This window comes from Delphinapterus leucas, chromosome 11, assembly GCF_059928025.1.
Source record: "Delphinapterus leucas isolate spDelLeu-1000000601 "Yukka" chromosome 11, BTC_Dleu_Yukka2, whole genome shotgun sequence".
NCBI lineage: Eukaryota > Metazoa > Chordata > Mammalia > Artiodactyla > Monodontidae > Delphinapterus > Delphinapterus leucas.
In genome coordinates this window covers 18605346-18620020 of record NC_143139.1, presented here as the reverse complement: position 1 = coordinate 18620020, position 14675 = coordinate 18605346, and positions in this window count along the sequence as shown.

The following is a 14675-nucleotide window of genomic DNA, read 5'->3' as shown; positions in this document are numbered from 1 at the left end:
CCCTGCCCTCACGGATTCTAACATTCTATCAAATGAGACTTTGCATCCTTTGAAGAAAAAGCGAGTCAAAGGGCAATATAGTTGTAAAATTAAGAATTTATTCCTCGTTTTCACTTGAAAGGAAGTTAGACACTCTCATTAATATATTTACAATACAAGTTCAAGGGCATGAGATTTACGGCTGCCGAAACTTCAACTTGGTTAAGGAATGTTGTCCTTTGTCAGTCCTGGCTCTGTCCCCTCTCCTGTGTGATCTCTCTACTCATCCATGAAACTGAGATAGTTTAAATTAAAATCATCCGTTCATAACGGGTTACTCATTAGGATAACTTGAGAGAGTTTGAAACACAAGCATGGGTCCCCACTCCAGGCAAACTGAAGCAGCGTCTCTGAGGGTAGTGTGTTTTATTTTTAAAGCGCCTCCAGTGATTCTAAAGGGCATCACCAGGATTGAGAACCACCAATTGTACTATAAATTCTTAGTTTCACAGAGGAGGAAACTGAGACCCATACCCTTGCCTACTGTATCATATAATCTCATACTTCTACATGACCAGTCTTTGGGCTCTTAGGTTTGGATACACTCATTTCTTGAAGGTACACTTCATTTCACATTAGTAAACTCTTCTTTCCAACAAGGTAAACTGTGCAATACCAACTGAAGTGGAGAACTGGCACCTCTCCAGGAACTTGCTCTGATGGTATAACCAATCTGGATCAATCAGAATAAAAGTACAGCACCTACCTACCAACAATATTTTCTTTTGCTAACCCCTTAAAAAGGAAAAAATACCGATTTTTCAGTCCTTAAACATCTAAGGAATGTATTTACATAAATATTTGTTCTGCAGGAGGACAACCTCAAAGATGTATTACTGATGACCCAGTACCAGTATATTTCTTTTTTTTTTTTTTTTTTTTTTGCGGTACCGTTGTGGAGCACAGGGTGCGGACGCGCAGGCTCAGTGGCCATGGCTCACGGGCCCAGCCGCTCCGCGGCATGTGGGATCTTCCCGGACCAGGGCACGAACCCGTGTCCCCTGCATTGGCAGGCGGACTCTCAACCACTGCGCCACCAGGGAAGCCCCAGTATATTTCTTAATTGTCTATATATGCAGTAGGCTCTTGCATTCCCTTAATAACTGATATCCTTTCACTTCAGTTCATACAGGATGGACCTTTCCAGAAAGAACTGCTCTCTTCAGGCTTTTAACTGAAACACGATTCAGAAACTTAAGGTCATATTACCTGACCTCTAAAAACTACTGTTAAGGAAAGTCTAATAGAGAATATGGTCGTGGCCTGTGAAAATATGGAATTCTGTGGAATCCAAAATAAAACTAAGTTTTCCTGATCCTAACTCCAAATTGATGATGTTATTTTGCAATTCAATTCATCTAAAACATCTTCTTTTTTTCTTCTTTCAAATTGCCTTCACCATCATAAGACCCTAAGAACTCAGCACCTCAAATGGTTTGATTAAAATTGGTTGTTAAAGTTAAGATCAGAGATTTCTCTTCACGCGTTCACTCCCTGCTTTGGTGGCTTCTTGGCTTTACAGGAGGCTCATTAATAGGACAGCTCACCCAGTTTGTCATCTATTTCATTATGCAAAATATATACTTTTCAATTACTTTTCCTGTCTGAAAATCTCTTAACTCTAACCTGATATAATGATTTCTTTGGGTTTCTTCTCAACCTCTGAATGGCAGAGCTTTCCTAAAATCTCACCTGGGGGTAGAATACTTGGAAATCCTGATGGGAATTAATTTTCATGTAATGATCTTTATGTGCCCATTAAAATAGGAGTGAAATAGCTTGCAAAGCTGACCACTGGGCAAACCTAGTGTTGACCTCAAAGGAAGAAAAAAAACTGTTTAAAGCTTTCTGATCATTTTGTTTAATCTATTTAACATGGAACATAAGGAAGTTATCCCTAAAATAAGGCTTTGGCTTGCAACACTGATTTTATTTCAGTGAATAAAGTGGAAAAAGTTAGAATGGGATCCTCTCATCTTCACTGGTCTCGTCTAAAGTTAAATCTTTTACATCAGTAGTAATTGGTGTCACACACACACACACACACACACACACTAAGAAACTGTAACAGTTATTACAATACAGGTATTTGGTGGACAACTTTGCTCTTTAGTTTTCCATGTAAAGCTCTTCTCCTGTAGAAGAATCTGGATACCTCAAGAATTGCCCAAACATAGATCTTTCTGGCTGTCTTCTAGGTAGACCTAGACCCGTATACACACCCATGACTCAACTTACCAGGCCCCCATAATATATGAAGGCATTAATCTAGTTATCTTGGCCCACTCGATTCAAAAATATTTTACTTCCCAAAGCTCTACTGCACAATATATTTTTTTAAATGTACTGATACCCACCAAATTATCTAATTTGTAGGAGGAGGCAGGAAAAGCAAGTCTAAAGACTTTCCTTTATGCTGTGATTCTTCATTCTGGAAACAAGCAAGGAGTGCTGGCCTAAATGATGCCTTTGTGAGAGCTGAGGAATGCTGAAGCTCCCTCAAGACACTTGACTATGATCTGCCTTTAAATTGCTGTTAATCAATACACAAATATACGTTATTACAAATGTAAATGGTGATCCCTCGGGTGTGAAATGCACAACTATACATAGCAGCCCTAGGAAGGAGTTCAAAGGAAATAGAAAACCCACTTCTGATTTTGCTTCTCTGAGGGTTCATCCTAATTCACTCAGGTACTAGAAAGGAATGACTTTTATTGTATGGCACTCTGTGAATGAGAAGTTGAAATGTGTGTGTGTGTGTGTGTGTATGTATGTGTGTTCATGTGTGTGTGTGTGTGTGTGTGTGTATGTGTGTTTCCTCAGCAAGAAGAAATCCTACTTCTGAATCCCTTGGCTGGTACTCATGGCACAAAAGAACTAGGGTACATTTAAAGTGGCTCCTTTAAAGCCTGCAGAAACCCAGAAAAATCCATCCTTATGCCCTATGTTGTCTAAAACTTGGTTGAGAGCAGAACTGTCCAAACCAAAGAGGGCTTGAAGAACATAAAGTAGATATCCTGGGGATGGAAAATTGAGATTGGATGGTTCCAGAAGTAAGCCTCTGAGAAACTCAAGGTGGGCAGGTATGGTCAAAGGATTGCAGTGGGAAATCCAGACAGGCTATGGATGTCCCAGAAGGTGCAGAAAGTATCATCTTAGGCTTCCGGAATTAGGCAGAACATAGACACAAGGTAAAGAGCTTTGACGCTACACACACATAAATTCAAATCCTGTATCTACTTCTTACTCAGTGAGTGACTTAGAGAAAATTAATAAATTTTTCTGATCTCAGCTTTCCCTCTAAAAATGAAAACTAAAAATATTTATCTTTCAGGGCTACTTTAAGCAAGGAGCAAGTTTCCTAAGCCTTTCTGCTTCATTATAATAATGAAGTATAGCAGGTAATTAAACAGACCTAACATATGTGTTTGTATATTTGATATTCATAATTCAGATAGAAGGCAATATTATTTAAAATAAATGCTTGACATTAAATCAGTTTCATAATAATTCTGATGCCTATTCTCTCTTCATATAAAAAAATTCACTTGACATTAGCTGTTTTTTAAGCACACGGAGTAAACAGAGGATTTGACAAGACATAAGTGTATTCATAATAGAAATATTTCCCAGTAGTTTATTAATTATATTTAAAATTGAATCACATCCATTTAGTGCTTTTCCTGTCACAGCTGAGCAGTGTGCACTGACAAATTTACTGACATAAAGTCACTGTGATCTTACATAAAGAAACAAGGATGTCAAAAATATCCTACAATTGCAAATGATAAAATAGTCAATGTCTGGAAATGAGAATGCTATTACCAAAAGTGCCTCAGCAGTTACCAGAGGAGGCTGGCAGTGCGTAGGATGCAATGATTTCACTGTGATTGACTATGACACATAAATGCTGCAAGAACCAGCACCCACCCAGAGATTGACCCTTCATTTTCTCAGCAAATTATTGATGGCACTTCTGTTTGACCAGAAGGAAACTTTGCTTGATTCAGTTTGTCCGTATAATCCAGAAGATCCCAGCTGGGACAAGCTTGGAGGCAGAGGGGAAAAAATGTTTTATCAAACCCATTCCACATTTTCTCTAGGAAACTGGCACAGAGATACTGCAGTCTGGTTTGCCAGATTTGTCAGTAAAATTTACTCAAATGACAGACAGACACCCTGTTACTCTGAGCTATGTTCCTAACTCTAGAGACGTTGAAATTGTTGTAATAAAATTAATAATTAATCAACAAATACTTATCAAAACCCCAGTACATTAGAGGTATTCTGCTAAGTTTCAGATGGGATTTAAAGAAAAATATTATCTTGTCCTTAGAAACTTAAAATATATATTGAGCAAACCATGGTTTAAATGTATATCCAGTGAAAGATAATCATCAGTTTAGGCTTAGCTACGTTACGTCGACAAATGACCACAAAATCCTAGTGGATTACAAAACCAAAGGTTGATTTCTTGAACTTGTTACCTGTTCATTATCACCAGCTATGATACCGCTCCACGTCTTTTTGTCCAAGCTTGATGGAATCTCCTTTCTTTGGGATGTTGCTGATCTTGTGACAGAGGAAAACTAAAATGAAGGAAACACAGAATGGATTTTAAAGCTTCTGCTTGTAAATGGCACGTGTCATTTCTGGAGTAACCGAATTGTTGTGCTTTGTCCAGTACTTGCCGTGTTTTAGCAAGTCCCACATCCCAGAGGTCCCCTGAATCCCAGGTAAACCAGGATGGTTTGCTTGCACTGTTCTGATTTTAAAACTGAGAGCCTTACATCCTGAGAACCTTTACGATCCTGATAAACTGGGACTACTAGTCACCTGGACTTGTTTCCACTTATATTTCACTGGTCAAAGCAACTCATCAGCCCATTCTGAGTTTAACAGGGTGTGGTCAATTATTCATCCCATAGAGAGGGCCACTATAAGTCAGAGTGCCAACACTGTTGCTAATGTCAATGGGATCGGAAAAAATAAGCCTTTGCCAGAAAGGGATAGCAAAACATATTGAAAAAATAATACAATTGACCATAACAACAACAACAAAAAAGGTGTATTTAAAACTCAACACAATTTTTTGTTTGGAAACCATTTGCTAAATCCCTATCATATATCAGATTCTACACAGGTCTATGAATCTCAGAGACAAAATGACACTGCTCTTGTGGAGGTCACATTCTAGGGGGGAAAAGCAGACATATGAAGCATAATTTAAGTGTTATGGGATTGACGTTAACATTAAGTAACCATGTATTCTCATTTTCCCAAGTTATGTCAGTTCAAATCCATGTGTGTTGATGTATTTTTGAGAGAGTCTTCTTTTACTCTCAAATGTGTCCCAATTTGGATGAAAAAGTATATGTATTTTCCTGGGGAGAATAGAGAAGAAAGTAAATTCCTGGGGATTTACTTCCCCAAGGCAGGTGATATTTAAGCTAGGTTTCAATTGATGAGTAGCTATGGGCCAGCTGGAGAAAGCAGTAGACAATCATATCAGAGAAAACGCTTGCACACACATGTGCGCACACACACAGTAAGCATGAAACAACATAGGAAAACTACAGCGGTCAAATATCACTAGAGCTCCAAATGATTCTCCATCTCCCTACAGATAAAGTCCATAATTTTCACAACCCCAAAGATCTTCATGATCTGGGCCCGGCTACCTCTTTCTAACTTCATCTCCTACCACTGTCCCCTTGCTGGCTCTACACAAGGCACACTGGCCTGCTAAATATTCCTCAAACACACTTCCTCCTCAGTGCATTTGCCTGGTCTCTTCCCTCTGCTTGGAGCACTTTCCTTCACCTGCTTTGTATCTGCATGGCTTGTTTCCTCACTGCATTCGGGTCTCTGCTCAAATTTCTCGTTATTAGGGAAGGCTTCCTATACAAAACAGAATATCAATAGTTCTCTGTTCCTGCTTTAGTTTTATGCATAGTACTCAGCATGGTCTCACATGGTAATGTCTTGTTTATTGATTGCCACTTGCCCTTCCATGCCAGCTCTTTGAGGGCAAGGGCTTTGTTTATTCTGTTCACTGCTATTTCCTATATCCCTGGCACCTAGAAGAATTCCGGGCACATCACAGGTGTCCAATAAATACTTCCTGAGTGAATAAAGTATAGGAGTCATGAAGACAATGGAAGCTGGTGGCAAGAGATGAAGTTACAGGGTTAAACGCGTTCCAAAAGATTGGTTTTTTGAGCATGCCTCGCGGCTTGTGGGATCTTAGTTCCCTGACCAGGAATTGAACCCAGGCCCTCTGCAGTGAAATCTCTGAGCCCTAACCACTGGAACGCCAGGGAATTCCCACATTCCAAAAGACTGATGTGTGTTTGTGGGAGTGGGCAATCCGTCACAGGCATCCGTCATTACAGACCCGCAGGACAACAGAACCATTATAATTTGATTCTTAATTTTCCTAGAAAGATAAGTCTTAAAATAGAAATGAGTGAAAATGCTATATCTGTCCTAAATGTTTATCGTTCCATATTTATGAATACGACCAATAGAAAACAAAAATGATGAGATCTAATGAAACACTTCATGGCTACCAGGAAGCAACTTGCATTCCTCTTCCTTTCCTGCATTCTACAACGTTTTACAAAAGGTCATAAAGAAAGTGCTTTCCAGACCGGCTAGAGTAAAAGGAGGGTGAGTTAGTTATCTCTTGCTGTGTAATACCTCAACTCTGAGTGGCCTAAAACAACAGCCGTTCGTTGTTTCCCATCTACGGGTTCTCAGCTATGGGTTAACTGTGTGCTTCTGATAAGCATCAGGCCAGGCCTGGATGATTTTCCTGGGTTTGCTTGTGAGTCTGAGTTGACAGGTCAGCTAAGGGCTGACTGGTCTAAGCTACCTATTCTGTCTCACATGGTTTATCATCACGCAGGTGATCTCACACTTGTTCCCATGGAGAAGGAGTGTCCATTACAAAGATAAGGTATGCAACACCTTTTGAGATTCAGGCTTGCTCCTGGCACACAGACACAGCCACTGCATTCTGTTGCCAGAGCAAGTCACAAGGCTGGTCTAAAGGGTGAGGAAAAAGCCCTACCGTTCACAAAGGAATTGCAAAGTCACATCGCAAAATGTGCAGAAACAGGGAAGGGTGAAGAATTGGAACCATTTTTGCAATCTATCACAGTTTGCCCTCTGGCCACAGTATTATTCATATTCTTCCCATATGTTAAATACACTCACTCCCTCATATCAAGGAAACACCTGTTCACTGAATTATCTATTAGCTTACACTAAGATGACTTTTTAAGCTTACATTTCAAGAAGCATAATAACATCTGGCACAACTAATAAGTTGGTTTAGGAAGAACCCTGCATGCATATGGAGCTGACTATTCATAGCCCCTGAGATTGAGCTGTCAGTGAATAATATTTGGCAAGGAAAAAAATAGAAGGAGAGAAATCAACATGAACCATGACTGGCAGAACCATAGTCCTGTTATTTTTAATGTAAGTTTTAGAAGATGATGGATAATTTATATATATTTATAATATTTTGTGTTCCCAGCCCATCGTAGAATCAGCAGGCTTCCAGGTAACCTACTGGGAGTAGTCAAGGAACTAAACTATAAATTATCTTTGCAGATTTGTCCTTTCATGTCACTTAAAAACTTGGCAAATAATAAAATTATTTTACAATAGTAGCTTAACACAAATTCAAAGACTGGGCTTTAGTCTCAGAAGTGTAAATGTAGTTAGTTTTAAGCATGCTTAATTTTCTGCCCAAGCATTTGGCCACCCAGAGGCAGGTAATGAAAAGCAATTGAACTTGTTTCTGTAAGATTCTTTACTCCTTTCAGTTGCTGGGTTTATGGACCCATTGTTCAACAGTTTTCTCCTGGATTTCAACCCATGCTTGATTGGTTGCTAAACAAAAATGTAAAGAATGCCAAAAAGTGTAGTAGGCATTTGGACAGATTAGGTGATAAAGTACCATAATTATGCAATCAACAATTAAAAGGCCAAATTGAAAAATTTAAAGGCCAGTACCCAAAGTTTTGTTTGTAGTTATCATCCCAGTATATGCTTGGAACAATGTACACCAACAAGTGTGGGAAGCCAATTTAAATCTTTCAAGCAGTGCCACCACTGTTTTTTTTTTTTCCCGTGTCTAGAATGCACTTTAAGGTAGTGAACCCAATTTAATAAAATATATATCATATAGGAGAGCTGCCACGGTTACTCCAGGTTCACATGCAAATTTAGGGATGGTAAAATTGAATTCTCAGAAGTACTATTGGGAAGACAGTTTGAGAGAAGCTACTAAGCAAGGGGTAATTTGTTGGACTAGAATTCTAGCTATAGTAATTCCAAGTCCTAGCTACTCTCTTTATGAGAAGTAGGGGCAACAACCAAAACTACCATTATCACACAATACAGGATCTATGGACGACTGGTATAGTAAGGTGCCTTAATAAGTCATGCCCCCTTTATTGAGACCCTTGCATCATTCCCTCCCACACTGATTTTGAGCTTGGCCAAAGTGACTTGCTTTGCTCAATGGAACACTGGCCAAAGGACTTCAAAATGGCTTGTGCATTGGGCCTTATTCTCTCGGAATTCAGCTGCCATATGAAAAACTCTGAATTAGTCTACTAAAGACACATGGTTTTGCAAACAGGCAGTGACCCCATCTTAGACCATCCAACCCCAGCTGAGCTACCAGATGATCGCAGTCATATGAGTGATCCTAGCAAGAGCTGCAGAAGAACTATTCAGCTCAACTCAGCCGAAATTATTGATCCATAGACATGTGAGCACATAAGATGGTTATTATTTAAGCCACTGCATTTTGGTGTGGTTGTGATATGGGAAGAGATAACTGATATGGCAGCAAACTATCACAGCCTCCCATTCTTTTCTTAAGGTTTGACCATATCTTTACTTATATTTCCAATCCTGCCAGTTTCTTCAGCTTCCCAGACTATTCTATCCATCCTCTGTTGTACCTGTCCTCAGTCTCTGAGATGCTATCAACTCAATTCAACAAATATTTATTGAGCACTTATTCTTTGTTCAGCCTTCTATTAAATTACTAAAGATGCTATCAGGTACCCATTCATTAAATGGGCTTCTCTTCTGGTCTAGCCTCTCTGTGTGAATATATGTTGAACAATACAAGCATTACAGAGTCAAGTTATATGAAAAACACTGTTGATTTTTAAGAGGGAGTTACAGCCTATATATAAAGGGAGCTTAATAGTAGCCTCATGTGAAAGTGAATGTTGGACCCTAGAAAGTGTGGTGAGTCCGTGAAGGCATAACTCTGGGTGGTGGGACTGAGGGAAGGATGGATGGAAGGAAAATCAGAAATGTGCAGAAGAGTCATGGAAATCAATATAAGCACATTTCATGCCTTTGCTTTATGTCTCCAATCATCTTTCTTCCTTTTCTTATAATTCCTTACTTTTTTATTTACTTATTTTATTATACTCCCTTCCTTTTCTAGGCTAATTCTAAATATTGGGAAGCTTCAGTATATATAGAAAACTATGCTCTGAATGGCTTACTCTGTCTTGTAACAGTTTTAAAAATGTTGATGTACAAGCATAAATTGAGGGAATTTTATGACTGTTGAATTCTCTACATTTGTTCAATACAGTGTAACATCACTTAGGAATTGAACTTTTTTATGTGCAACATAATCTTACAATGCAGATGGCAAAGTGTCATTTTGATGGAGTTCTTCATCTCCCCATACTGTCCGGCAGAGGGCGCCTTATGTGGAAGGCAGCTTTAATCGTTTTTTCAAGATTATTATGGACTGAAAAACATTATTCTGAAATGTGGTAGATTTATCTTCAAAAATTATAAGGCTCTTTAGAGGATAATTATACGCGTGTGTGCTTTTAAACTGTATTGTAACTCACACATTAATTTGTTCCACATAGGAACGCCGACACTGAGAATCATTACACTTTTTCAGGTCAACATTCTTTAAAAATTATTTTAGCTTGCTTTATGTTATTAACTAGTTAATCATTATTATTGAAAATGATCTAATATTCTCTTTCTTAAAGGTCTGAAGTGAGTGGATACTGGCCAAATAATTTATACACTTAGGTATTTTGCTATATTTGTATCAATTAATTATAAAAACCATAAAATACACCCATTTTAAAATCATAACTTGTAAACCTTTAGAAATAAACGTTACATAAAAATTTTTTTAAAAAGAAAACTTTGTCGAATACATTCTTTTTTCCTGAAAGTCTCACAGGGAAAAGCACAGTAGTCCCCTGGCATCTCCCCGACCACAGTGTTTATATCATCATTAGCCACAAAATCTGGTTGAAAGTGCAACAAAAATAAAGTGGTGGGTAAGGATGAGCCACATGGCTGGACATGCTTCAACAGCAGGCGTCTGGCCAGCCATGTCAACAAACATGGTCCACATGGCAGAGTTGTGTGGTAGGAATGGGCCATGCGGTAAGGAGAGGAGAAATAGCCAGTCCTGTCTCCCAGTGTCGATGCTGCCCCCAAACTCACGCCACTCTGTTAGTGCCACCACGTTACACAATTCTAGGCAGACTCATCTGGAATCATGCAGTGTGACAGCTTTACTCATCACAGGAATGGGAATTTAAACCTTTTTGTTATACTTTATGCCTTCTTCTTCACTTAACTGACCATATCTACCTAGTAACCACAAAGAAGGTGCTGTTTCTTGGTGGAACAGAATCTGCATTGGGTTGTGGACCACAGCACAATAACTTAGGATGAAGTGGGACACTGTCACATTTCAGACAGGACAACAAAGTCATTTCATGCCACCGAATTTTGTTGGACCTCTATATGTACGTCCAGACAAGGTTAACCACAATAGCCGAAAACCAGTGCAGGGCACGGACAGACTAACTGTCTCGGCACAGCAAATGAAGGACATTGAGTTTAGACACTTTTAAGTGAAATGAAAAATAAAAAGTGACAATTCAAAACACAGCGTTTCAGTAATCACAGCTCCACTGGCTGTGTCAGGCTAACTCTTTAAACTCTTTGCAGGTGAGTATGAAAATATTCCCGGAGAGTTTCTTTTTCGTGCAAGAAAAAACAAGATTTTATTCAAGGAAACTGGTTGACTCAAACTATAAATCAAAATCTGCTATTAACTATACTACTATGCTGATTCCAAAACAACAAAGTGAAACCCGCATACACTTATCTACAGACGCAAATTAATTTTACATTATTTTACCTTCTCTAATTTCATTTTTTATTTGCAGTTCTTTCTTTCACCTCCTCTCCAGCTCCATCTTTATAGTTAAGCATTTGCTTTTCTAATAATACTTTGCATACATTTTGTTCTTTATAGTTATCCAAACAATTTTTGAAATATTTTCTCATTGCATAAACAAAGAACTTTTAGATGGGCCATTTTTTCAGAGGAAAAAACTGTGATTTGGTCCATTTCAGGAGTTGGCCATGCCCACAAGGGGGAAGCAGTGGTCGTGGGGCTCAGATCCAGGCTAGATCCCTGCTCTTTCTCCTACATTAAGCTTCTCCCCTTCTTTCTGGTATTTTCCCCCAACACAGGTATAGGACCACATCCTGTAAAAGACCCAGGCCATGTTCACCCATGGATGTTGTCTATGGAGGGTATGTTTTCATTTGCTTTGGTTCTATTTTAGTTAGTTAGTTTGTGTTTACTATCCATTTGTATTTACTACAAACTGTTTCTCCACCCTTTTATAAATAAATTGTATTTGGAATGGTCAAGTATGGGGACCTTTGTAAGAGAAAGACATTTGTGATGTGTCAAATTTAAAATGTATACCATTGGGCTTCCCTGGTGGCGTAGTGGTTGGGAGTCCGCCTGCCGATGCAGGGGACACGGGTTCGTGCCCCGGTCCGGGAAGATCCTACATGCTACGGAGCGGCTGGGCCCGTGAGCCGTGGCCGCTGAGCCTGCACGTCCAGAGCCTGTGCTCTGCAACGGGAGAGGCCACAACAGTGAGAGGCCCGCATACCGAAATATACCATCATAGAATAATGTCTTTTCACTTTAGAATTTTACAATTTTTCTGGACTGAATAAAACAGCAATTCTAGTAGCTAAAATAAATATGTGAAGAGAATGTGTTTTTTATCTTTATAACTATAGAAAAGATTTCTAAAATGGGAATTTAAAAGATACCTAAAAATATATTTGGAGACTACATACTATAATTCATTTTTAATGTGCTATTTTTAAAAGAAATTAATATGTGAAAAAGATAAAAAATCCTATGAAGTATCTTTGTATATAATTCTAAAATTATTATTCTTTCCACAAAACCAGTGAGTATTTTAGGTCATCAAAATATTAAGTAAAAATGGCCTGGAAACAGTTAATAGTCTAAATTATCAAAGAAATTGAATTAAAAGATTGAAACAAGCTTTCTACACTAAAAAAGAAAAAATATATTCTTTTCCTTTAAGAACACTTTTGTTTATTCTTAACATGGAATTAAAGTATGTATTTCTTATCTAACATACTATTATTATGCATGTTAGAACTATTCAGTACGTTATATCTAATGTAACTATTAAGTATATGCCTTTTACTTAGTGTTTTTTTAATCCTTTGGAGATATTTGAAATTCATAGTAATGTTTAAGTCATAAAATCAAGCTAAAGATATTAGAATGTGCTTGTCAATTTTCTTCCTTGAGTAAACTACTTAAAACCTACAGATTTTTGAAGACTTTGAATGGTGACATAAAATATAATATTTTCTGATACAAACTTGAACCAGACTATGTCATTTAAGCCTTAGATAATGAATAAAAATATGTGAAATTCTCAAGGCACTTTGTCACTTACAAAGTACCAATTATAAAAGAAGCCTTTTTTTTCTTTTGAAAATGAAAGCAAATATTTAATCTGGATTATTTTTGGCCTTCATATTGAAAAATCTTACACAGAAATGTTTGAACTGTCTCTAGCATAGGTGGCAGCTAAAGGGAAACCAGAGACAAAAGAAATAAACAGAAACAGAGATCATAAAAGAGAGAAAGAAAAAGTACTTTTAAAAGATAGGGAAATAAGAAAGAGATTTAATGTAAATGTGATACAGTCATGATGATTTAACTCATACATAAGTACACAAGGCAAAACAATGGCCACATAAATGTGTTGGGTAAACTTTAAGGATCCAGAAAGGAGCCAATTTATTGCCCTGTAACCTCAGCGGCAAACTAAAATTATTTCCTAATAACAGATTTCCAGTCTTGCTGAACTACTGTGAAACAGACGGCCAATAACTTCCACTGAATCTCTCCCTTGGCTGTCTATAAAATGAGCACTGTGCACTAGATCCAGGTAATCTCAGGTGCCATTTTCCAAAAACTCAATCCTTGAAAATTTTTCCATGGAAAATAGTCACCAAACAGTTTAGGTTTGGAGAGTTTTAATTAACTACCTAAGTGACTAAAATCTAGAGAATAAGATAAAATAGCATCATGCTGATTAAAAACTTTTGATAACACTTATTTTCCCTTTCACATCCCATCATCATGTAAAAGTATATTGTTTGGCCAAATATTTTTCAAAACCTCTATTGCTAGAAAATATTAACTCAGATATCATAAGAATTTCTCTCGTGTAATACTGAGATTTCCAAAGGATACTTAAAGCTCCTAATAATGTCATAAGTCAAACTTAAAATTTGTTTCTATCAATATTTAGAACAATAAGTGGGGTAGGACAAATTTATACTGGTTTTTATATTAATTCATTCATTTAATAGGTATTTCACCTGATTCAGACATGTGGGTTTAGCCAATGGAGTCCTTTTTTTTTTCTTTTAGTATTTATGCAATTTCAAATTCAATACAACCTACCATTATTATTTTACTGGTTGGTGGTAATTCTGTCAAACATGCAATTCTTATTTGAGACTTTTTATGAAAATAAACTATATAGATATAGATTTGAGTAAATGCACATATGTCCTTAATTATTGTTATATAGGGTTGAATATTTAATCTTTTTTTCTCTGTAAAGATTTTAACTTGCTTTAAAGCTCCATATTGGTACACTATACTTTTTAAATAATACTTCAAAAACCTGGAGAAAATAAAGAGAAAAACTTAAGTTTATATCATATGCCTTGTGAATAAAAGGTAAAGAAATTAGAGTCATTTCACCTGGTGAAAAGTTTACTGTTTAGGTCACTGTTGACTCATCCATTAAGAAAACTGAATAAATGTTAAAACTTTAAACCTCTCTGTCTAGTTCTAGTTTAAGAAGGTAAATTGGGCACAAGTTGTGGCCAAACATATTCCCTGAGAAAATAGTGTAATATAACATAGGAAATAAATTTAGTAAAATAATGGAGAAAAACTACCAAGGAGAGTATGTTATCTTCAGAGCTGCGGAGGAAGAGGTTGCCAATCTGCCCTTTACAAGTCAAGATAGACTTTCAGAATTGAAAGGTCCTATGGAGGGAAAGCATTACAAATGAGGATAAAAACAGAGAATTAATTGAAGGTTTCTTTAAGCTTCAGGCAGCTGACATTCACCCCCTGGCCAAAAAAGGGGGTGGGTGAGTTTCCTGTAGATGAGTGGCAGAAGGTGTTGGAAAAACCCCCTGAGGATTCAAGTAAGAATATTTGT